Source organism: Lissotriton vulgaris, chromosome 4_1 (assembly GCF_964263255.1).
Source record: "Lissotriton vulgaris chromosome 4_1, aLisVul1.2, whole genome shotgun sequence".
NCBI lineage: Eukaryota > Metazoa > Chordata > Amphibia > Caudata > Salamandridae > Lissotriton > Lissotriton vulgaris.
Genome location: NC_141691.1, coordinates 1,735,083,384 through 1,735,105,968, shown reverse-complemented (window position 1 = coordinate 1,735,105,968; position 22,585 = coordinate 1,735,083,384).

Sequence of the window (22,585 nt, the reverse complement as noted above, 5' to 3'; positions counted from 1 at the left end):
TTGATGCATGTGGCCGTATATTTCTTAGTGGAGAATGCATCCTCATGTCCATTTTAAAAGCGAGGAAACATTTTGTGCTAAGAAAATTGCACTAAATACAGAATTACTTTTCTTGCGTAATTTCCTAGAATCCTGCAGAACTTTTACGTTATTCTGCGTGACTATGCTACACAGAATTACATGAGCTACACCCACCCCCAGTAGTGACTGGATCAATGGATGTGAAAATGTAAATTTTAGAAGCCATTTTGCATGCCTTCAACTGCCACAGATTGTCATAGAAGCTGGTCTGGGAGCCAGGTATGCTGGTGAATTCAAGGAGCTCCATGCACCAGGACAGAGGAATTTGCTGAGCGAGAATGAGTAAGAAACCCATTCCAAGACTTAATAAATGACCTGCTGTTTCTAACATCTGAGGGAGAACAAGGTAAAAGGCACTACCTTCTAAGATCTTGCCTTTGTTAGTCCAGAACTACAGGCTTACATTTTTAGGGTCGCTCCTGCGAGAGCACGTGCTAGCACATGCGTCCTCCTGGCGAGACACTATTGTTTCAAAAAAGGGCTTGGAGCCCTCCCAATGGTTACCATTTGTTCGCTTCAGTGTCCCTCTTTTTTAAAGCTTCCTTAAATAGTCATCGCAGACCAAATGTCACTTATTCGCTTCTCTGTGGAGCACAGACCAAGCGCAGATTGATTAACGTTAATCAGTGCCACTGTGCTGCTCCCTACGTGATTGAGGTACTATTTATTCCCCCTCCCACTCTCCCTGCCGCTCTCCCCATATCGCTATTTTATTTTGTGCTACCTTGGCTTGAAAATCCCGTTGACCACTGCAAAAATGAGCAAAATGTCTGTGCTTGCCAGCAGGAGGCAGTGTGGTCGTTAGTTAAAGAAAGCAGGCCTGTGGAATCTTTACATGCCAATATTTCACAGATTTGATCATTACAATGAAACACATTACAGTACTTTCCACTGACAAGGTACCTCGGCGTCCTAAAGCCCACGGGATGCTGACCTAAGAATTTTGTTTTACAGATAATGGGGCAGATTTACAAGCCCCTTGTGGCACTTTTGCGCTGCTGTTGCGTCACATTTGTGATGCAACAGCAGCATAACAAATAAGGCAAATTTATAACGTGACGCATCTAGGGAGATGCGTCACATTGTAAAGCCCTGCGTGACATTATACCTCAGTTAGGTATAATGTATGCAGGGTGGGCTGTCCCACGCAGGAAATCCTTGTAAAACTGACGCAGTGAAATCGGCAAGATTTCACTGCGTGACTTCTAGTACGCCACTGCGTTGAAACCTTACACCTCCTTGAAGCAGGCATAAGGAGTGACGCAGTCTATTGGGAATAAGCTGCAACTAGAGTTGCGTTGTGCTTGCGACACGACTCCAGCACTGCATGACTTTTCCGCCAACAGATGCATCAGAATTTCTGACGCTTCTTTCACTCCTTGCGCCTTAGTGCGCCATATTGTAAATACGGCGTATCTATGGTGGCACAAGGGTTTTTCAGGCAGGTGCAGGGAAACTGATGCATCTATACAGAAAAATGCTAAGCGATGCAGCGCGTGCTACAAAATTCATTTTATTAATTAAATTGTTTGCTTACCTCCCATTATCCATATTCCGGTTTATAGCACCCCCCACCCTGCCCCTCCCCCGCTCCACCTTTCTGCCCTACCGGTACTCCGTCCAAGGGCCGCGGCTGGCAATGTGTCTGTTTGCTACATGTGGCCCGACGTCACAGAGTCATCAGAGCCCATGACTCTGTGACCCAGGTAACATGGTTATAAACTTTCCCACCACCAGGATGCCTACATAGGCAGCCTAAAGCACCAGGACCACTCTGTGATTGATAGGCAACCCCAGATGAAAGCTAAAGCACCCGGGCCACAATAAAAAGTGACTCTTGCTCAGAGTCATCTAAGAGTTTGGCGAGGAGATCCTGAATAATGGCAGGCCAGGGCTGGATTGAGGTTAGCAGTAATTTAGCCAGCAAAGGTACGGTAGATGCATACGCACACTAGCGCATGTACCAGCATGTACCCTCAAGCGAGGGTCAGAGAAAATGACAGCTAGTCAGGCTTCACTAATTATCTAATTACTATTATAGCATTATTATAGTAAATAGAAAATGAGTGTGTTTGTGAGGTAGGAAATTCAGTGGGCATCGCCACAAAACAAACACAAGGAGATGATGGACGGAGCGCTGAAACTTTTCAGACACTCACCCCCAGTCACAGATCTGGCTTGAATCCACCATCATTCTTTCGCTCACTTCGCCACCCCAGTTCAGACACAGCTATATGCAAATCAGTCTTGGCCCTGTGCCTCATGGGGACAGTCCAGCCCGAGCTGCCAAGCCAGGTCTTCCCTGGACCGGTAAAAAGCATCCTGGGACCGGTTTTGGGGTGACCAACATAACCCGGGGTAACCAGTCAACCCTGAAAATGAGGTTTCACCTGGAATCTCCAATCTTCATCACTCCCTTCCCATCCAATTTCAGGTCTGTACTGTCCTTGTCCTGATAATTGCCATAAAATAAACAGACGCTGAGCTTCCCCACACAATATTTGGACTTTCCCTATTTGATAAACTTTTCCATCTAGAGTCTCTGGCCCCATTCCCCATCCACACATGGAGCACATATCTCAATATTGGGGCACCGTTGCATCCCACTCACATTCCCCTGAACTACAGACAATCTCAAACCTTTCCTTCAAAAGCAAAATCCGAGAACGTGAGGTCATAATTCAGTTACAAGCTTTCATTTCATTGAATCCAACAACTTCTTACATGATAAACAATTAGGCTTAGGGCCTGGTATATGCAAAAACCACAGTAGATGGACAGAATGCAGAACAATGTCATACATTCACCCCAGTACAGAGATCTGGGCCTAAATCCATCGTTTTTTTGCACTCCACACCACCCCAGTTCAGACATGGCCATATGCAAATCAGTCTGACTCTGTGCCTCATGGGAACAGTCCAGCCCGAACTGCCAAGCAATGCCTTCCTTGGACTGGAAACAAGCTTCCGAGGACCGGTTTCTGGCATTCCAGCCGTCTTCAGCCCGGCGTGCTTGAATCCAGTGGTGTGGAGAGCATGGGACTCACGTCTGAGCATACCCACCCCACTCGGGGTGACAAATGCAAAAACCACAGTTGAAGGACAGAATGCAGAACAATGTCATACACTCACCCCAGTACAGAGATCTGGGCCTAAATCCTTCGTTTTTTGGCACTCCACACCACCCCAGTTCAGACATGGCCATATGCAAATCAGTCTGACCCTGTGCCTCATGGGAACAGTCCAGCCCGAACTGCCAAGCCATGCCTTCCCTGGACTGGAAACAAGCTTCCGAGGACTGGTTTCTGGCATTCCAGCCATCTTCAGCCCGGCTTGCTTGAATCCAGTGGTGTGGAGAGCATGGGACTTATGTCTGAGCATACCCATCCCACTCGGGGTGACAAATGCAAAAACCACAGTTGATGGACAGAATGCAGAACAATGTCATACATTCACCCCAGTACAGAGATCTGGGCCTAAATCCATCGTTTTTTTGCACTCCACACCACCCCAGTTCAGACATGGCCATATGCAAATCAGTCTGACCCAGTGCCTCCTGGGTACAGTCCAGCCCGAACTGCCAAGCCATGCCTTCCCTGGACCGGAAACAAGCTTCCGAGGACCGGTTTCTGGCATTCCAGCCGTCTTCAGCCCGGCTTGCTTGAATCCAGTGGTGTGGAGAGCATGGGACTCACGTCTGAGCATACCCATCCCACTCGGGGTGACAATGCAAAAACCACAGTTGATGGACAGAATGCAGAACAATGTCATACATTCACCCCAGTACAGAGATCTGGACCTAAATCCATCGTTTTTTTGCACTCCACACCACCCCCGTTCAGACATGGCCATATGCAAATCAGTCTGACCCAGTGCCTCCTGGGTACAGTCCAGCCCGAACTGCCAAGCCATGCCTTCCCTGGACCGGAAACAAGCTTCCGAGGACCGGTTTCTGGCATTCCTAAGGCAACAACTAAGAAACCAAACAGGCTTCATATATTTCAAAACAAAACTGAACATAAGCATCTTCAGAGATGCTTTTTCTACTTGCTATAAGTGCCATGGACCTCTCATCCATCTGTTCAAAGGAAAAGGCCCCATGTAGGACCTTTCTCCGGGAAAACTAGTATTGTATACACACCAAAACAAGTTTCCATTGATGCAGAATGAGAACTTCTTTTCGAAAAAGATTGCCCCTGAAAGATCTAGTGCTACGAAGCGGCTCCAGGTAACAACCCAGTACTTAACAAATTAATAAAATAAAATAAGTAGGTACTGGTCTAACGTGCATTTTAGTGTGGACCGCACTGAGAGCAAGAACAGGACCGGTGAATGTGTTTTGCTCAGGTGCAAAATGGAGACATTGATTCTGAAGATGTCCTTTCTGACAGAGCTTCAGAAAAGGGTAGGACTTCTATGGCTTGCAATTTGGGTAATCGACTTCTTCTGAGATGATCCTGCCACAGTGCCATAGTTTTCAATGTCAGAGCCTGCTGAGACTCCGCCATCATGAATCTGGTGGTTCCCTCGCCTCTAACTGAGAATGGGGAACTCTGGTTTGGTGGAATGGGATTAATGCTGATTTACGGCGGTTTTCCCATTCCACTAAACTCTATATGACGCCCTCAGTGTGGAAAGTGTGATGGTTTAACTTGGATTTTGAAGAGGCACTAAGTGAATATTCTTAGATCAAAGTGTTACGGGTGTGGTGTGTTCCAGTGTAGGGGCGTGAAACAGCAGCAGAGGCGGACAAGCAGTGCTCTTGTAGACAGGAGTACCAAAGACGTTAGGCACAGCCCAAGAAGTGTCTTATCTTACTTTTTTCTGGTTCCTAGGCATGACTAGAAAAATATTATTTAAGGGGACAGTGAATGTCGCAAATGCAATAAATGCAACCACACGCTATATAGAAGTACATATCAACAGACATGTATTATTAGAAAAGCAAATTGCTAGGTACCAACATAGGGAGAATTTTAATACAATGGACCATGCATTGATGAGTGAATGTGTGACAAACTGAGGTCGAGGCTCACAAGTGACTCAGACAAAGTATTCAGTAAAAATCAAGTGTCAGAACAAAGGGAACTCCAAAATATAATCAAGAAATGCCTTTTGTATAGACTGTTTAAAGATTACAAAAATACCGTTATGAGTATGTTGTAATTTGGTTTATTGAGTACAAACAGACGGTGTGTTGACCAAACTCAATATAAAGTGCATCATCAGGGCTTCTGAATGAAAACATCCAAGGGATGGACTGAAAGCAGGCCAGATGACCCATTTCAACTGACAGAAAAGCCAGATATGAATGGAACACCAGTGCAGATGTCTAGTGGTCAACACCATCAAGAGATGTAAGAGGTTCAAACAGGAGATGGCAACAGGAGATGGCCAGGCAGAGGATGAAATTGGGCTCATCAGGTAAGTAGGGGTACAGCAGCCTCTATGCAAAGAACCACAGGAAGGGTGCTTGTCCAAAAAGATTCATTAGTAGGCAACCGAAAGTTTGCACATTCAGAGAAGTAAGCACTCATGGGTGCAAGCCTCCAGGCCCGGCTTTAGGGCAGCTTAAACACTGGGTGCTGCCCTGCCGGTGGCACTGACCTTAGGGGGGGACGTTATGTTTAGCAATAACTTATGATTTAAAAGCACCTGCTCCAGAGTTCCTTGTGAGTCCAGCTTTCAAGCAGCAACATAAATGACAAGATAACTTTTGCGGTTAATGTTCCTGCTAGAGGGAGAGATCAGAGTTTTGTCTAGTGGCAGTTTTGACTCGCCATTACGTAGCACTGTGGGTTAATCTGCCTGCTGCAAAGAACAGATCTGTATTTTATGTGGATAGCTGAGTCTTTACCAGCACTTCAAATCAAATGTAATGTATGTGAGAGAGGGGCAATTTTGCGGCAGGTAATGAGAGAAACTAAGGAAGAGGTCATGGAGAAGGCCAAAAGAGACAGTTGCACTGGGCGCCACCAGCGTCAAAGTTGGCCCTGCAAGCCTCTGTGCGAATAATGGAACGTGCCGGAAGAGTCCCAATCGGGGAAGAAACAAGCTGCCTCCAAGGACGGGGATCAGTGGTGCATGAAGGTGCACGCATGCAGGAGTGGCAGAGCAGACAGTCTGGGCCCGATTCACAGAATGAACTTACTACTTTTGGCATTCACAGAATGCACTTACTACTTTTGGTATTCACAGAATGAACTTACTCATTTCGGTATTCACAGAAGTTAGGACTACTAACTTTAGGATGCCTAAATGCCTTCTGTGAATATCGAAAGTCTTAAAATTCGGATTTTTCTCAATTTAGTAGTAGTAAAGTTAGGACTCCTAACTTTACTACTACTAAATTGAGAAAAATCGTAATTTTAAGACTTTCGGTATTCACAGAAGGCATTTAGGCGTCCTAAAGTTAGTAGTCCTGCCTTTACTACTACTAAATTGAGAAAAATCCTAATTTTAAGACTTTCGGTATTCACAGAAGGCATTTAGGCGTCCTAAAGTTAGTAGTCCTAACTTTACTACTACTAAATTGAGAAAAAACCTAATTTTAAGACTTTCGGTATTCACAGAAGGCATTTAGGAGTCCTAAAGTTAGTAGTCCTAACTTCTGTGAATACCGAAATGAGTACGTTCATTCTGTGAATACCAAAAGTAGTAAGTGCATTCTGTGAATGCCAAAAGTAGTAAGTTCATTCTGTGAATCGGGCCCTCTGTGTCCGGTCTCTGTTAGAGCTTTGTAATTTTTCGGACAATTATATAAGTGAGTTGAGATACACCATATTGCAAGGGACTGGACCGCAATTCGGAATTGTGATCTAATGATAATGGTTTCATGATCCTGAGTTCTCTAAGATGGCTCAAAATTGCATTTTCACATTCATCTGAGGCTGGATTATTGTCCACTGTAGTTTATTAGTGGTATCAACTTAAATAACTAATAATAGACTCTAACGTCATTTCCTTGGTGTGAGGGCGGAGGGAAACAGTTCTGTTATCCTATTATTCAGAATTGTCAGCACCTGAAGAACATAGACAACTAACGTATACCAGTACCTCCTCCGCAATACACTATGCCTCATGAAAGGTCTCCATTGATCTGATGTTTAGTTTACGAACAACATCGCCGTATCCATCAGGGCCAAACCAACTCTAATCCAATCTAGGAAAGAGTCAAAAATGCACCCCTTTGAAGACTACATCACAATGCATTAACCATCTATAACCCAGCTAACCCTCCTATCATTTGTTGACGTTTTGCGTGCCTTTGAACCTGTACAGCTGCCTATTTGATAGGTTCTTGCTACAGAAATGACCCATACATAAATACATACTTAGTTTATGTAAGATCAAGTCCTTCCTGCAGTAAAGATTTTGACTCTGTGATGCCTGGGGGTGTAGGGGAAGTTCAACAGATGGTAGTGCACTATACCCACTCCACTATCGCACTAGGGTCTAAAAGAGGAAGACCAGCATCACCTATTCATGGGTCTGAAGGAAGCCAACAGAGCACCAGTCTATTGACTGTGTAGAAGAATAGCTGATGTTAAGGTATTGTAACTGCAATATAAACTATAATATTTATTAAACAAATCTAAAAACCTATAAAACAACAGACGTTAATGTCTATTAAAAAAGCTAACACAATTTCAAAACTGTAAATTGTTGTCATAGCACAATCTAGAACTTCAATAGCTAATGAGCTTGCAGTTTAAACTATTTCTTTGGCTGAAGAACAAAACCAGAAGCAGCATAAGTCCTTCCTAAATACAACTGATACCGCACATGCCTGGTAAAATATTGTACATTACATAGGTGTACAGTAAGTGGGAGTGCCGCACAACAGGTACATTTTGAACAGGGAGGCATTAGAACATGTACGGTAAATGTGTAGGCTCTGCAGTCATGTACAAAACCCTAATGTGACAAGTCATCTTTGTTCACTGTCATAAAATTGCTCAATGATTTGCGGTGTTCTGAATCTGTACGTTTTGGAGCGCGATAGGGTACATTTATTAAATGTTTGTGAAATTGTACGTGGTGTGCCCTTTGAATATCAAATCCACAGTATCGATGGGACAGAATATTGAGAAAAAAATATTGAAAAACAATGTCTAAAGGCAAGCAAGTCTAGATGGTACATATATTTCAAGGTACGTGGATGTGGTCAGTAATAGTAAATACATATTTCGCTATACAAGCGTACCTTTCAATATTTTGTCCCTTGATATTCTGTCTTTCATATTCTTTAACCATGATATTGTTGGTGTTGTATTCCGTAGTACAACCAGAGTACATGACATTTTCTCAATTTGTATGCTAATCAGGGCATGAACTTCATCTGTGCATGTGTCAAGACAGAAGTGCGCAAAAAAACTTTTGCACAGTTGCACCTTTTGTCAATGTCAAGAAGGCTCCAAAATATTCTTGGAACCCCTGTATGAACACTGGCTTTTTGCCATAAAACTTCTTATTGTCAGCTCTCCTTTTTCTACCCTCTCTTTCCTTCTTCCTCCTCTCTCTTTTTCCAGGCTCTGCATGCCTCTTCTCTCTGACCACAGCCTAATATAAACCACATGCCTGTTTGCCCTAATCTCTATTATTGTCTCCTCAAATATCCCACACCTCATTTCCGAGATTACAACATCTCCTTTAAAATCATACCCCTGCAACCTAACAATACCTCTTCGCCTGTAGCTCATCTATTAATACCGCCAGCCAACACATAAACTCACATTCGCCCAGCTTCCATTAAAGATCACCCTAACTCCTATTAATTTAATCTACAACATAGAAATTGGAGTAAATTGCATGGCATGGTTTCCTTATTAGTAGTAACAATAAGCAACAATAGTCCGAAAAAGAGAAAACCTACTAACCCTGTGTTCCGGAGCAGGGGCGGCCTTAGGCATGTGCAAGCTGTGCACCTGCACAGGGCCACCAAACCCCAGGGGCCACCACGCCAATATATATTCTTAATATAATAATCCTCTGAGGATGGATACATATTTGCGTGGCGGCCCCTGGCAGGGATTTGGCGGGCTCCGGCTCTGTTCAACTTCCAAACACCCTGACCCCCGCCCCTCTTCACTGGCCTCCGCGCTCTGCCCCACCCGGACTCCCTCTTCCGGGGCCTCCTACCTATGCTCCGTGCACAGGGCCACCATGATCCCAGAGCCGCCCCTGTCCGGAGTACCATGCTGTCAGACGTAAACCACTACAATACCTATTCAAACCTGCAGAGCTGCTCACAGCTGCCAGCTTACTGTATACCATAAACTGCACGCCTGTCTCTCATACTTCCTCATCCATCACACTGCTAAGCGCTGTGTCCCATAACATGATAAGCCCACCTAGGTGGTCCTCGCCTATGGCTTGAAAATACTGCCTACATAGGATCGAAACAAAGACCTCTCCCTTCCAACTACACACCATACACAGTGTAGCGTGCTACGCATGTAGGCATGCGCTTCACCACACCACATACAGGTAGTAAGGGCCGTATAGTTGCAATCCAATACAATACAATGTGTAATATATAATACATTTGCATTTCATTGAAATATATTGTAGTGTGTGAATGTAGAGCCGAAACTTCGGCGCCATTTTCTTCCCCAGTGATAGCCTGCCGCTTTCGGCCCCGCTTACCTCATCTATCACAAAGCATATGTAATTTCGGTGCGTGTTTGCAGGAAAGTCTACTGAAAGGGCACGTGAAGTATTTTAAGATAGATGCACGACAGCAAGAGAACAGCGGGAAAGGGCAGTTCGACTGATGGGACTGCAGTGTGTACTTTTCTGATTATGTACTGAAAGAAGCAATTAAAACCTGAGACCCAAATGTATTCTCCTCGTAAAACAGCCAGAGCCTCGCCATTCGTTCCTTGCGTACAGCATGTACTGAAGCAAAAAGCAAACAATCATGTTACCAGCCTTTCAATATTTCTGCTTTTTTCTAGCCCCAAAATTCACCTTTCAGCAAAAACAGCTGTGTGTGGAAATCGCGGCCTAGCTACCGCGCGTGTGTTTGACAGTGCCTGCGGTGGCTGTGACAGGTATTTCCTCCTGAGTTTGAGCATCCTTTCATTGCTGACCCAAACCCCCTTAAAATGTGGGGAATTCAAAGAGTTCACAAATATTCGGCGAACTGCACCTGATTTACGCATATCTTTAGAACCCACCTGCTCCATGCGTGGCCAGAGGGAGAGGTGCGTGAAAGTGATTGCAACACCAAGACACCCCCACGAAGGGACCAGTAGCATTCCCAAATCACAGAGCAGAAAAGGGGATTCGTGGAGAGATGGGCCTAGAAGTGAGAGAACAACCTGAAGGCGCCAGTTTGTTACAAGAAATGGAATAGTCCCAGAATGTTCGTGTAACATAAACATTGTAGACATAATACATCACTTATTATGTATGACAGAGACCGCTGCTGTCTGCTTTGCAATGCAGTCTATAATCCACCACTGTTGCACAGGTGCATAGTGTGGATTACCAGTACCCGGGGCAAGGCAAGTATCCTTTCACTTTTCTTTTTACATTTTCGTCCTTAAGAATTTTGAGCCCGGGGCAACCGCCCCTGTGCCCCCCACATAACACCACTAAAAAACGAATGATCAGCGCATAGAACACATCAATTCAACAATAAAAAATAAAAGGTAAATACATAAATCACATTACAGGAGCATTATCATTCAAAAGCCGGCAGCCGCGGCCCGTGGAGGGAGTTGGTGGTGGGGCAGACAGGCGGGGCAGGGGAGGGGCAGGGTGGGGGGTTGATAAACACCGGAATATGGATGATTGTAGGTAAGCAAACAATTAAATGAATTAAACGAATTTCGTTCCGTGCCCTGCAATGCAAAATGCGATGCAGGGCGTGCTACGAAATTCGTTTTTATTAATTTAATTATTTACTTACCTGCAATCATCCATATTCCGGTGTTTATCACACCCCACTCTGCCCCTCCCCCGCCCCGCTTGTCTGACCCACGGCAACTCCCTCCACGGGTCGCGGCTGAAAGCCGGCTAGCTCCAAGTACCCTCTCTGGGATCCACCTTACTAGAGATGGGGAGTCACTGAAGCTGGCACCAGGCTCGAGCAAAATGCCTGGCTCTGGCACAGCACAAGGTTCTCTGGGAACCTCAAGTCCAAAAGCAACCAACCTTTCGCAGCAGGCAATGTGGTCTGGTGGCTACAACTGCTGAACATGTATCGTTGGGGGCTGGGTTTGTATCCTGGCCTAGGCTCAGCATCCTGTGAATCCCAGCAAATCTCCCTGTGCCAAAAAACAGAACACCAAATTTAGGACCCAATTACGATGCGGTTAGGAAAGCATTCCCACCTAGGGCCCGATTATGATGTGGTCAGGAAGGACTCTTAACTAACGGCATTTGCTCCTTCCAAATCGGATCGGGAACTTGTCTTCCCAACCGAGGGCCCGATTACGATGCGGTTAAGAACATAGGCTTCCATTGAAGTCAATTGGAGTTCAACCAAATCGTATCTGGAAGCATCCGGATGCATCGTACTCAGTCAGTCGGACTCTCTCGATCCGAGTGGGTCAGAAACCATTTCCAAACCGATTTGGTCGGGAAGATTTCCTAACCGCATCGTAATCGGGCCCTAAGTCTGTATCCTTTGTGAAGCACTGTTATTTCCTTGGGCAAGGTGTACTCTATGCAAAACCGCTCAAATGAAAACGTGGCTTCTGCCTTTCACCCAAATTCTAATCACTTCGTCCAAGAATTAAGCCTAAATCAATACCCTATGATGGCAGAAAGAGATACAGAGCTAGTGGCTGATTGCATAGTGCGAAGCTGGAAAATATGGGATTAATCCCAGTTTCCCTGCTTGACCAAATTGTGTGATCCTAGGTAAATACTTTATTTCACCTAGCATCGTTTTTGTTCATTATCACATACAAGAGCACCTTCAAAGACTTGAGTTTGAGATGTGTACCTTACAAAAAGCTGTCTTGTCTTCGATTCAATAGCCTATAAAGTTGCCCCACATATAATACAAATCTAGGACATCTATTCTGTATACATGGCAACTCACTTGCCTCTAAATTCACTATTAGCATTGTCACCAGGGGCAAGAATGTTTCTCAGTCATGTTTAAAAAGTCCCTCTGTAGTGAGTGCGCTAACGTGGTACGTCACGTGGCCACGTGACGTATGGCTACGTAGGGGCGCGAGGCGCGTAGTGCGGCATGAATGCGTAGCGCGGCATTAGAGCGCGAGCAGGCTGGGCGAAGGACATGCTATGCGCTCCTTGTATGTTACGACTTAATAAAGAGAGTAACGCTGATACCCGACTCCGAGAGTTATTGGGGGAAGAAAAGATACATCATTACAGTGGCGACGAGGGTGGGATAACGACCCACGACCCCCACCACGCAGACTACGCGGAGAACGGCGGAACGGAGCGGAGTCTCTGAGGGAGCGAAGAAGGCCCGAGGGGACGCACAGCGACCACACCCTGACCGGGCACCACAAGGAGCGCGACGCAGCCAACAGCACGAGGAGCCGAGCACTGTGGGCGCACGGTGATCAAGAGGGCGGAGAACCGCCACGCACACCCGAAGCAGGAGACCAGCCACGGTCGAGGCCCGCAGGCAACCGCACTGGCTACCCCACCTGAACAGGAAAGGGCTGAAAGGAGCAGCCCTCCACCCTTACTCAACAAGGAGGAACAAGACGGTGCACCGGGGAGCCCGAGAAGCCTGGAAGGTACGCTGCCCACACCCAGGGGCGAAAAGATGGCCACACAAGCAGGTTATGCGATAGCGCCAGTCCAGTTCCTTCCCAGGCCAGGAGAGCCACTCATGAAATGGGAGGACTGGAAGGAGTACATAGATAATTTCATAGAAGTGCTGGAAGATGAAAGTGAGGAGAAGTTCAAACCGCTGAGAAAGAAGTGCATACTGCTGCTAAACCTAGGCCCAGAAGGCCTGAGGATCTACAAAAGCTTGGTACCTAAGAAGAGAGAGACGGAGGACGACGACGTGTATGCTCACGCGATGGAAGACCTGGAGGAACACTTTAAACCCTCAGTATGCGTCTCAGTGGACAGGTTTAACTTCCAACAAAGGAAACAACTACCCGGGGAAACAGTGGAAGAGTATGTGGCGGCGTTAAGGAAACTGGCGGCCCCGTGCAAGTACGCAAACTGGGAAAGCGAATTCATAAAAGACCAGGTGGTGATGCACACCACGTGCTCGAACGTACAGGACAAGCTATGGGCTGCAGGAGACACCTCGCTCAAGGACGTCCTAGTAATAGTCAAGAGAGCCGAACTGGCGCGAAGGTGTGCAGCGGCCACGAAGAAGGAGAACGCGCCCAGCGGGGTGGTGAACAAAGTGGACAACGAAGAAACTCACAAGGATCACCAGGCGCGGAAACAGCCAGATAAGGGCCCGAGCAGATGGCAAAACAGCCCAGGCCACGCCGGCAAACCAGCTGGAAGTAATAAACGACCTTGCTACAGGTGCGGCAGTTGGACGCACGAGGCGCACGACCGGAAGTGCCCCGCGCTTCGCGCCAAATGCATGTTTTGTGGAATCGTCGGCCATTACGAAAAAGTGTGCAGGAAGAAGGCCTCCAAAAACGCAGTCAAGTACGTGGACCAGGAAGCGGAGGAGCCAAACGAGGTGACCGAAGAGGAGGTGGTCACTGTCCTCTGCATTTACGATGAAATTCTGAGCGTGAACAACCAAGGCCGAGGCACCGACGGAAAGAGGACGATGAAGCTGATCATGGACATGAAGATAGGGGGTGTGGAAGTCCAAGTGGTGGCAGACACGGGGTCACCCTACACCATAATTCCAAGAAAAGTATGGGAGGAGAAGTTTGCTCCGCAACTGGGCCCCGAGCTGGATAAGCTGGACATACGCCCGTCACGTATAACGGAGATCGAATCCCCATGGCCGGGTGCAGAAAACTGAACTTCGAATTCAGGGGCAGGGCGGCCAGGTGTAAACTATACGTATCCGAGAAAGGCCCTTCGGTCCTGGGGTGGCTCGACCAAGGAGACCTGGGGATCAAACTGGACCCAGGTGGCAAGGAGCAGATATTGATGACGGAGCCGGAAGAAGCGATGGACACGAACAGGTGGATGAAGGGGTTCCCAACGGTCTTTGGCGGATCAGTAGGAAGGCTCGACAAATTCGCACACAAGATCATACTGAGAGAAGGAGCAGTGCCGGTGGCCCACAAGGTGAGGAACATTCCATTGGCAGTGAGGGAAGACGTGAAGGAGGAGCTACGGCAGCTAGAGAAGAGGGGAATCATCGAACCGATCACCTGTGCCGAATGGCTGGCGCCGTTGGTGGTGGTGAAGAAACCCAACGGCAAGGTCCGTCTATGCGTAGACCTGCGCGAGTTGAACAAAAATATTGTGGTAGAGAAATTCCCCCTTCCCCGGATAGAAGAAATGCTGGCCAGCACAAGGGGCATTCAGTGGTACTCCACCATAGACTTAACATCGGCGTACCATCAGATCGCACTACACCCGGAGAGTCGCAGTTTGACATCATTCATAACTCCCTTCGGTTGCTATCGATTCCGCCGCATGCCGTTCGGGCTAGCCTCGGCGGCTGCGGTGTTCCAAAAACTAATGCACCAGTTGTTCCAGGACGTCCGGGGAGTCCAATACTTCCAAGATGACATATTGGTGATGGGTCGCGACAAAGCCGACCACGACAAGAAACTAGACGCGGTACTGAGTATCCTGGAAAGGAAGGGCCTCACGGCAGAGTGGGCTAAGTGCCGCATAGGAATGGAAAAGGTGACGTACTTGGGCCACGAGATAAGTGCACGAGGAGTGACCCCCAAGAGGGAGAATGTGAAGGCAATCTGCGACGCACCCTCACCGGCCAACAAAGAGGAGGTCAGGTCGTTCCTGGGCATGGCAGAATATTATGGGAAGTTCATAGAACATTTCGCTTCGAAGACTCACCACATGAGGTTACTGACCAGAGAGAACAGTGAATTCCGGTGGTCAGAGGAAGCCCAGCAGGAATTTGAGGGCATAAAAAGAGAAGTGGCAGGAGCGATCCCTCTACAGGGGTTTGACCCCCAAGGCAGCACGATACTCACAACGGATGCCAGTGATAAAGGACTGGGCGCAGTTCTCATGCAGGATCGCGGCCAGGGGAGAGTGGAAACAATATGCTTTGCATCCCGCACCCTTAATGACACTGAAAAGAAGTATAGTGTGATCGAAAAAGAAATGTTAGCTGTGGTGTGGGCCATGTCCCGGTTTCGGCAGTTCCTGTGGGGCACCAGGTTCCGATTGAGGACCGACCACAAGCCCTTGCTCAAGGTACTCACATCCAGCGGACACGCAGATGCAACGCTGAGGATCTCGAAAATGTCGCTCAAATTGATGGAATTCCGATATGATGTGGAGCACATCCCCGGGAATAAGAACAAGGTGGCGGACTACCTGAGCCGGGCGGCAGCTATGGAACCCGACGTAGACGGCGGTGAGACGGCGGAAGAGTGGGTTGCACTCACCGAAGATCTAGAATCGTCCATAAGCAAGCAAGAATGGAAGTTGGCCTACGAAGAGGACCCCGTCCTAGGAGAAGTGAAGGCACACATAGTACGGGGGTGGCCGGACAAAAGCAAGACGGGGCGAAGCCTCGTCCCCTACTTCGAAGTGAGAGAGGAACTATCTATGGATGACCAGGGCGTATTTGTTTACAGAGGGGAGAGAGTCATACCTCCGGAAAAAATGATCGCTCGATTAATGGACATGTTACACGAAGGCCACCTGGGTGCGGGGAAGTTGAAGCTAAGAGCCAAGCAGAATTATTGGTGGCCCGGAATGGACCTAAGGGCAGAAAGACACGTTCGAGAATGTCCAAGGTGCCAGGGCGCAGACAAGACACTGAAACCATTACGCCCTGCCCTGGGAAAAATAGATCCTCCACAAAATCCGTGGGAGGAACTATCCATAGACATACTAGGTCCGGTGCTAAACGCACAAGGAATACAGAAGTACATATGTGTAATGATGGATCGCTATTCCAAATGGCCGGAATTGAAGATCGAGGAATCCATGGACACGGAAATGATAGTGAGTTTCATGGCAGAGACATTCGTGAGAGAGGGCATCCCCAAGTGTGTCCTCAGCGACAATGGACCTCAGTTCCGGTCTGAGAAATGGTCTCAGTTCATGCAGAGAAACGGAATTGTGGCAAAACACACGTCCATATATCATCCTGCGGGCAATGGCTTGGTGGAGCGTTTTAATAGAGTGGTGATGGGCTCGATACAAGCGGCGATATCAGACAACAAAGACTGGGAAGCAGAGATCTGGCACATGGTGTGGGCGTACCGGATAACGCCCACGAACACTGGTTACAGTCCATTCCAGATCCTTAGAGGCCGGGAGCCTTTCACTCAGGACAACAGAATATGGAAAGAAAGAGTAATTAAGAGTGAGTGGTCACCGGCAGTGGTGCAAGCCAACCTGGAGAGAGCACAAGCGGTGTACACTAAACATTATGGTGCACGAAGGAATGTGAAGGACACAGCTTTGGAGAAAGGAGAATGGGTGAGAGTAAGACTGGCCACATTGCTGAAAAAAGGGGAAAGTAAATACAGCAAGCCCCTGCAAGTAGTAGAAGTTAAAGGCAGGGCGGCCTTGCTAAGTGACGGCAATGTGTGGTCACAGGACCGCATGGCCAGGTGCAACAAAATACTCCGCTGGAAAGGCAACGGAAATGAAGGAGGAGAGAACAGCAATGATAACCCCTGTGAGTATGGGGGAGAGGATCTAGATATTGGCGAGAGAAGGCAAGAAGATCAAGAGGCGAGTGGGGAGCAGCAGACTGAAGAGGACAGAGATCAGAGAGAGACCAGCGCAGCTGCGCTAGGTGGTGGTCAAGGAGAAGCAGCTACAACCGCCCCATCCCCGGTAAGACTGACGAGAAGGGGCAGGGCGGTGGTCCCACCAGCGAGGTTCAGAGACTATGATATGAGCCAGGACTTGTACATATAGTTGTTGGAAAAAGGGGAGATATGTAGTGAGTGCGCTAACGTGGTACGTCACGTGGCCACGTGACGTATGGCTACGTAGGGGCGCGAGGCGCGTAGTGCGGCATGAGTGCGTAGCGCGGCATTAGAGCGCGAGCAGGCTGGGCGAAGGACATGCTATGCGCTCCTTGTATGTTACGACTTAATAAAGAGAGTAACGCTGATACCCGACTCCGAGAGTTATTGGGGGAAGAAAAGATACATCATTACACCCTCTTTCAATAGATTTCAAATTGTCTGATGTACTATGGTGAAACGCTTCCGCATGCTAAAACAATACGATTTCTTCAATTTGGAAGAAAACCTATCAAACTCTAGGGTGATTTTTGTCACATGATTTACATGTCATATTTTCAGGGCTTGGTTCGTGTACCAGCTCTTAGTGCCAGGGCTGAGGCCCAGATCTGGCCCAGCTGATAATCTGTTTGCTAGCCCACCTCGACACCCACGATCAACAGTGAGTCAGGAGGGACGAATTTTTAAAAGAGTGCCCAGTACGGCAGCCGGTGCAATTAAACATTGGTGCGCTTAATAACAAGGCTGGTAGCCTTAAATCTACCTCATGCCTCTTTAATCTATCGACAAACACTCCCTGCCCCTTGAACTCACTCTTGAGGGGTGCTGTCTTTCTCTTGCTTCGTCTTACCAATCTGTGTGCTTTTCCCTCTTTCGCTCTCCGTGAAAATTTGGGGCCATATTTATGGAATTTGTGGTGCAAGGCAATGCAGCAAGTCCCATTCCTGCATTGCCCGGCATCACAGAGAAAAGACAGGAATACACCATATTTATCCAACACGGCACATTTCTATATTTTCCCCCTGCACTGGTGCAGCTTTGGCAGCCTAGCGTTGGTGCCTATGTTGTACGTAGTTTTGTTTTTGTGCAGGAAAGCGAACCTTCCTGCACAAAAACAATCCTGAGAGGCTTTTTCCTCTTTCTATGTGTGCTACAGAATATTTTTAAAAAACACAAAAAACAAGTAGAAATAAAGATAATTCTTCTCGTTCGCCTCTCCTGGGGAGGCATATCTTTTTGGTGAATTCCCAGTTTTGCAAGTCACTTTAAATTTGGGAATACAACGAGACCAAGTGGGGGGAAGTCAATGGAGGAGAGTGAGCCGCAAGACTAATATGACTCCAGAATGATCTCCGTAATACAAGGAACCTGAGAACACGATCACAGATCGGTAAGGACACTCTGTCCTCCCCTCTAAATCCGGGGGAGCGGCCATGTTCTGCCATGGAGAATGGGTTGGAGCGGAGGACTTGCAATGACTTTATGAGACACTCTTGGACCTGATCGCTCCTGGTGGCCCGGGGGTCTGCTGCTTGATACTCATGAGCAGCCTGGGCGAGAGGTGTTGGCTGTGAAAGTGGGGTAAAGCGACTTAGTCCCAAGGTGGTAAGGAGAGTTAAATGGGAGGGTGGATGGGGCTGAGGACTTGCAATCACAGGGATTCTTGAGGTGACGCCGAGCCTATTGATCTGAACGAATGTGGGTGGGGGGGAAGCCAGCTGTTAGCTCTAATGAGATGTACAACATTATGCAGATGTGGGTTAAGGAGACCTTAACTTACATCTTGAAGACAATGGTAAAACAGGCATCTCATGTTTTAAAGCAAACGTAGAGGCCTGCCAGCTGACCCAATGTATCTCTGATACTACTCGTATAGCAGGGCACTTGTTGGATCCTATATTCTCCAATATAGGCTCCATAAATGTTGCGTCCCCGATTCCCATGGAGTAGACGGATAATTTCCTTGTTCCTTTTTCCTATTGTTGGCTAGGTAAGCCAAATCAGTATCATCCATGGTCAACATTGAAACAACCGTGGTATAAGTTAGATGCTATCCTTCTTAAGGAGCAATAGCTTAGTCATGAAACCTCAGCTGCCACCGGACATAGAATCAACCAATATGCTTTTCAAGGACTGGCTGATCCAAGCTCTTGATAGTTTTATTCCAGCCAAACTTAGTCCTAATAAAGAAAGAGGACAGTCCAATCCATGGTTTAATAACCCTGAGTATAGCAAAAAAACCTGCAATAAATGTGAACAAGTTTGGAGGCGTGCCTACGACTCAGAAGCAAAAAGAAAATATTGAGATTCAATAAACACTTACCACAAGCTGGTCCCGAAAGCTAGAGCAGAGTATATCGCTGGTAAAATAGTGAACAGTATTTATCCTTCTAAAATGATTTTTTCACTTCTTAAGACTATGAAATGCCCTAACCAGAAAGCTGGCTCTCCAATTACTTCTAATGCTCAGTGTGATGAATTGGTTAAGTATTTTGTGCGTAAGGTTGAGAATATCTATAACGGCTTTCCTATGGCCTCTATTAGTGCCAGTATGGTAGATGGGTCTGAGGATAGTGACCCTAATATAAAAAAAACATTGTACTCCTTTCCCCACTTATCTCTTGTTGAGGCTGAATCTCTCTTCTTGAGAATAAAATCAGGCTCCCCAGCTGATCCCTTAAGAACCGCCCACATTTGCTAATTCCATAACTCTGTTTTACCAGTGGCAAGAGATCTGGTCAACTTATCCTTGTCATCTGCCTCCATTCCTCCATCTTGGAAGCATGCCAAGGTAATACCACTCTTAAAGAAACTATCTTTAGAACCCTCAGAGCCAGGCAACTCAGCTGCCGTTTCTGGCTAAAGCTACGGAATGTTATGTAAACCATATTCTCACTGAGTTTGTAGAGTAAAATAAAATCTTGGACTCCTCTCAAAATTGTTTCAGATCTCTGCTGGCAGTGATCAAAGAAATTCGCAGTAGCTTGGATGATGGTAACTCCGCGGCCTTAATCCTTCTTGACTTGAGTCCCGCTTTCGACACCGTCTCTCAAGAGTTACTAATTCGGCGGCTGCAGGGGATTGGGTCAGAGGTGAGGCCTTCGCCTGGTTCTGTTCTTTTCAGGAAAGTAGGTCCCTCCAGATCATGGTACCACCTTACCACTCCCAGGAGTATGCCATCTGTCATGGGGTACCTCAGGGTTCAATATTGAGCCCTATGCTCTTTAATGTTTATGTACAACTCTTGGCGTTGGTAGCAAAAAGAAGAGGGCTGTCGTTGGTGTCTTATGCCGACGACACCCAACTGGTCATTGCGCTTTCTAAGGAGTGTAGAAATAACCTCATCAAATTCAAGGAAGACATGCAAGTGATTGGCGACTGGTTGACTACAAACTGCCTGCACCTTAATGCAAGCAAGTCAGAGATAATTTTGTTTAGGAAAGATAGTGAAATGTGGTCAGAGCAAAGGTGGCCAGATAAATTAAAAACCTTCACCACTACTTAAAGAGGTGGTTAAGAACTTAGGCTTTTGGATTGATAGAGGCTTGTCCTTTGAGACGCAATCCAAACTAGTTGCAAGGACTTATTTTGGACTCCTGAGGTAGTTAACACCTCTATTAGGATACTTTGACCCTAAAATCCGCCAGACCATTTTACAGGTCATGATCTTGTCTAGGCTAGATTATGGCAACTCCCTCTACTTAGGTGCCAACATATTGGGTATTAAACGCCTTCAAAGATTTCAAAATGCAGCAGTTCGCACCTTGCTGGCACTCCCTAAGTATTGCTCTGTGTTGAAGTTTCTAACTGAACTTCATTGGTTACCCGTAGATAAATGATCCAGTTTAAGACACTGTGTGTTGCACATGAAATCAGGACCCAACTAGCACCTTCGGTTCTAGCAGCTTTATTAGAACTGTATGTTCCGGGTCGCTCCCTACGCTCCCTACGCTCATCCAATCTAGGACTCGCGTGTACCCACTGAGCGAGAGCTGGTGGTCACTCTTTCAAAGTTTTTGCAGCTAAACTATGGAACTCCCTTCCAGTTTCCATCAGAGACCTCCAGAATCATCTGGCGTTCCGTAAAGCCTTAAAGACCTGACTTTTCCCGGCTTAATTTTATCTCTGTCTGGACGGCTTCAAGTTACCTGTATCTTGGGTAGCGCTGGGATGCCCCGTTGCTGGCGCAGGTATGCGCCGTATAAATCTAATCAATCAATCAATTGTAGGGGCTGGGGGAACAGGATGGCTACGCTCCACGAGTTCGATCTGTCAAGGGGGTTCTCCTCTAGGAGGAGGACTCTCCACGCTCGATTATATAGTTTGTTCTGGTTTGTTACTTTAGTTGGATGTCATGGTGCCTTTTTTTATTTAGTTTAAACGCTGGGGTGTGAATGGAAGGGGAGTTCAGATACCTGATTTTAGAGGGGCCACCCGCGAGGGAGGAAGGGTCTCACACATTTCTCTATGGCAGTCAGTACATTACCCTGGAACGCCCGAGGATTAAATTCCCCTAACAAGCGCACCACCTTTGGAAATTTCGGCAAGATCACAATGTACTGGTGGCAGCTTTTTAGGAGACCCACCTTCAAAAATCAGAGGAACATCGCATGCGCCTTAAATCCCATCCCCAAATTTTCAGATCCTCTCAGGCTACAAAACACAATGGGGTAGCACTACTTTTTCACGTGGGAGTCCCATTCCAAGCACAAGACACTAAGGCTGACAAGGCAGGGAGATACGTTATGGTTCGGGGAAGCTAAGGGGCCGACAGTGTACATTTGCAGTCATATATGCCCCAAACACGGGTCAGCAGGACTTTATTCTCTCATTCCTTATGGACTTGGAGTCCTTTGCTCAGAGAGACATAATACGCTTGGGAGATTTCAACCTGGTCTGGGAGCAAGATCTGTATACGACTCATGCACACAGGGCAGCAGTAGGAGTTTTTTGGCAAGGCACTCAAATCACAACTCCAACTTATGGGGTTGGTAGACATATGGAGAGATGCTAATTCTACTGTTCGCAACTACTCCTTTTTCTCTCACTCCCAAAGATCATACTCCCGCATTGATTATATATTCATTAGTCAATCCTTGCTCCCCTCGATGCTGCAAACACACTTCCATCCGATCTGACTATTGATCACGCCCCCCCTGGAGGTGTCACTCAACTGGCCGAACTCACATTCAAGACGGGCGCGCTGGTATTTTCCCAACTTCCTTTGCAGGGTATAGACTGCTAAGAGATGACATCAGGAAGTCTATTAAGGACTTTCTCGAACACAACAACCTCGAAAGTACTTTGTACGCCACTACCTGGGAGGCCCTCAAAGCGTCAATCCGGGGTAAATGCATCAAACAGGCCACCACCCTGAAGTCACAGCAGAAGGAGGAACGCCTTATGCTTGAAAGGGAGCTGCAGGCGGCAGAGCAGGTCCACAAGGCTAGCCCCGCGGTCCAAATGAAGAGGAAGGTCACAACTCTCAAAGAAAAGCTGCAGGCCATATATACTAATAGGGCAGAAAAAAACATCTTACGCCTACAGAGCAAGGGATACGAGGGGGGGAACAAAGTGGGCTCCCTATTAGCACGGCAACTGAGGGCAAAACAGGAGAGGGAGTACATAAAAGCTATTGTAGATGTCGCGGGCGTCCTACAAAAA